Below are 4,495 nucleotides of genomic sequence, written 5' to 3'. Positions count from 1 at the left end.
GGACACTATGGGGCAATTTAGCACGGCCAATCCACCCTAACCTGCACTTCCCTGGACACCATGGGATAATTTAGCACGGCCAATCCACCCTAACCTGCACTTCCCTGGACACTATGGGACAATTTAGCACGGCCAATTCACCCTAACCTGCACTTCCCTGGACACTATGGGACAATTTAGCACAGCCAATCCACCCTAACCTGCACTTCCCTGGACACTGTGGAACAATTTAGCATGGCCAATCCACACTAACCTGCACATCCCTGGACACTATGGGACAATTTCGCACGGCCAATCCACACTAACCTGCGCACCTTTGGACTGTGGGAGGAAAACCCACACAGACACAGGGAGAACATGCAAACTCCGCACAGGCAGTCATCCAAGAGTGGAATTGCTGGGTCCCTGGCGCTGTCAGGCAGCAATGTTAACGGCTGAGCCACCATGCCACCTTTTTCTTGGCCTGACTGCATTTTAAGGCTTGAAGATTGCCAGGAGAGGAGCTAAAGGATGTGGGCCGATGTGAAACAGTACTCAGGTGGAAGTAATAGGCTTCTGGTGGTGCAGTGGTCGTGTCCCTACCTCTGAGCCAGCAGACTGGGGCTCAAGTCCCACTTGCTCTGTTGGTGAGCGATAACATCGCTGAATAGGTTAATTTGGAAAATATCCACTTAGTCAGATCTACAGGCTCTAGTCCCTCTCATCTCACAGCTCTGTGATATTGTAAGCCCCTGCTATTTTCCCCACTATTATTAACCCATTTGCTTGGCCATCAGTTTTTTTCTGTTCATTTTCCAATTAATACATACCGGGCAACAGCTGTTACTACTGTTACCTCTCTCTCTCTCTCTCTCTCACACACTCTCTCACACACACAGACACGCACCCACACACATATACTCACACTCATATACACACTCCCACACTCTCTCACATTCACACATGCATGTACACACACAAATGCACACAGACATGCACACGCACATTCTCTCACACACGTGCAGAGTCACATACACATTCACACAAACATACACACGTGCACACGTACACGCACACACTCCCACATACACACACTCACACACACACATATACGCGCACACACATACATACATGCACACACACATACACAAATGCACACATACACGCACACACATACACACATACATTCTCACACATGCATGCAAAGTCACACACATAATCACACAAACTTGCACACATTCACATGCACACATACACGCACACACACTCCCACACACACTCCCACTCACGCACTCTCTCACACACACACTCACATACACTTATCCACAGACACATGCACATTCACAAATGCACACACACACGCGTGAATAAATGCACACACACATGCAGACACACACACACATGCACACAAAGTCGCACACACAGTCACACAACTGCTGCAAAACCTGTTATGCAAACACTCTTGCGATGAAGACCACCATAACCTTGGTGCTTATGTTAGTTTTTGAGACTCTTAAATTTGTACACCCAGGTCAGGACCCCTAGTGATCGAGCAATCATCTGCCACACGTCGTCTCTACTTCCCCTTCTCCAACCTCTCCAACCTATTTATGTCTCTGGGGTTTCTCATCCCTGGAACCCTTCATGTGACTCTACAGCCTTTGCAGTGCTCCCATGACCTTCAAACAGGAGGCCACAGTCTCACTGTTTATTTTTAGTCTCTCGTGGGAATGTGGGCGTCAGTGGTCGAGTCCAGCACTTATTGCCCCGTCCCTATATGCCCCCTTGAGAAGGTGGTGGGGAGCTGCATTTTTGAACCACTGTAGTCCGTGTGCTGTAGGTAGACCCACAATGCCCTTAGGGAGGGAATTCCAGGATTTTGACCCAGCAACAGTGAAGGGACGGTCGGTATATTTCCAAGTCAGGATGGCGAGTGGCTTGGAGGGGAACTTGCAGGGGGTGGTGTTCCCATGTATTTGCTGCCCTTGTCCTTCTAGATGGAAGTGGTCACGGGTTTGGAAGGTGCTGTCTGAGGATCTTTGGTGAATTTCTGCGGTACATCTTGTTGATAGTACACCCTGCTGCTCCTGAGTCCAGTGATAGTTACCACTATTAGCATTGGTTCCTTCCTTATGTGTACCAAATCTTAGAAATGTTACAATGCATCGTTCTATGCATTCAATTGATTTTGAGAATTGTGCACGCATTTTAATAATGATATTAACTGGAGCTTAGTTGTGAAAAAAACAAATTGATTTGATAAGAAGCGTCCCTTATTTTACATCTCCAGTAGCATAATGGTTGAGAATGGCCTGCATTGTGTTGTCAATGCATGATCAGACGAGCGAAAATGTGTTACGGCCCTCAATAGCATCATAAAGCCATAAAGACCCTGATGCATAGCTGCTTCCCATCTGCCACTTTGCAAAATTCTTGCTCAGTTGGCTGCTAGGTAATAGGTGGGACTGTCGGCAGAAGGGGTTTGAGGGACAGAAGGGAACAGGAGCAGACTTTCATCTCCCCAACCTGTTCATTTCACTCGTTATAGCTAATAGCTGATCTCTTCCATCTCAAACGCAATTTCCCATTCTGTTCTCCTGTGTCCAAGCATCATTCATCTCAGGCTTTGTGGTGTGAAGAGCATGCATCTTTTCCCATTTATTCATGGGCATCGCTGGGTGGGCCCAATGTTTATTGCCCCTGTCCCTAATTTCACCCTTGAGAAGGTACGTTGCCTTCTTGAGCTAGTGTAGATTGACCCACAATGCCCTTAGGGAGGGAGTTCCAGGATTTTGACACTGAAGGAGCGGCCAATATATTTCCGAGTCAGAATGGGGAGTGGATAGGAGGGGGAGCTTGCAGGGGATAGTGTTCCCATGTATCTGCTGCCCTTGTCCTTCTAGATTGTAGAAGTCATGAGTTTGGAAGGTGCTGTCGAAGGCACCTTGGTGAGTTGCTGCAGTGCATCTTGTAAATGGTATACACTGCTGTGACTGAGCATCGGTGGGTGGAGGGAGTGGCTGTTTGTGGATGTGGTGCTAATCAAAGTGGGGGCTGCTTTGTCCTGGATGGTGTCGAGCTGCTTGAGTGTTGTTGGAGCTGCCCCCATTCAGGTGCAAGTGGGGGTATTCCCTCACACTCCTGACTTGTCGATGGTGGACAGGCTTTGGGGAGAGACAGGAAGTGAGTTACTCGCTGCAGATACCCAGCCTCTGACCTGATCTGGTAGCTGCTGTGTTCACATCACCCTCTGAGGGGGCATATCTTGAAACTGCCGATCATTCTCCAACTCCATAGGTTTTGACGCGTCATGCCCGGGATTTGTTGGACAGTCCAAGCCACGGGGAAGGAAGTATGATGTACCAAATTGGTTTTTATGGTAAGATAATGGCGGAGCAGGGCTCCACCTGCTTTCCTTTTTATTTCTTGCCTCTTCCTTTTCTCGTTTTTTGCCAATCTTATTTTACTTACTTGCACCTTCTGGAGGAGCAGTGATGTCATCAGTGGTGTTGAGTAGGCCCAGCGCGGACTGGTGGCCGTTGGCAACTCTGCAAGATGGCGGTGGTGTTGGCACTGTCTGCTCTTCTTCCTTTTCATTCAACGTCTTTTCTTGCTCATTTTTCTTCTTTTTAGTTTCAGTATGTTTTGTTTAATTTTTTGTTGTTGTATGGCTAACTTGCCTTCCGGAGAGAGGTGGTGGCAGCGGCAGTGTGGGGTTCGTCGGTCAGACATTCAGAGGCTTGGGTCCCCTGACCCGGGACTCTCGGTGAGTTCCCGATGCCCGGTGCCTGGACCAAAGGCGAGACAGACGATTGGAGTGAGGCCCAGGACTGGAAGGCGCCTGGAAAGGAGCTTTGGCCATCTGAGATCCCAGTGAGGTGATGGTGGTACCCTCAACATCTGCAGCGAGGGTGAGAGCCTGGGGAGGTGGGCCCAGCGTGGGGAAAGTGCGCCAAAGAAGAGGAGATGGAGTCCGTGTAGGACATACGGCCCCACCATGACTAAGCATTTAAGAAAGTCCGAACTTCTAGCTTTATTTCTTTATTTTTCAACCTAATACTGAGGACGGTGGATGGTTAACTTTGTTCCCTATTTCTTTCAACCCTGTTCTTACATTTTTGCACCTAGGTACTTGTACTGAAGATGATGCCATGTGTGACAAAATTGAAAACTTTTCAATGTACTCCTGTTCTTGAATACACATGACTGTCAAGTCTAAATGTATTTTTATGCTCAGCTGCCAGGGGACGCTATCGATATAAAAACCAAAAGAACTGCGGATGCTGTAAATCAGAAACAAAAGCAGAAGTTGCTGGAAAATCTCACCAGGTCTGGCAGCGTCTGTGAAGAAAATAAATCAGGGTTCACATTTCAGGTCCGGTGACCCTTTCTCAGAACTGATGGTAACTGGGAAAACATCGGTTTCTATGCAGAAAATAGGGAGGGGGATGGGGTAGCGAGTAAACGATAGGACAGAGCCCAAAGAGAGAGAAGAGCAGTTGGATAGACAAAGGAG

Source organism: Rhincodon typus, chromosome 43 (assembly GCF_021869965.1).
Source record: "Rhincodon typus isolate 14 chromosome 43, sRhiTyp1.1, whole genome shotgun sequence".
NCBI lineage: Eukaryota > Metazoa > Chordata > Chondrichthyes > Orectolobiformes > Rhincodontidae > Rhincodon > Rhincodon typus.
The sequence above is the reverse complement of the archived record's forward strand: the minus strand, read 5'-3'. Positions refer to the sequence as shown.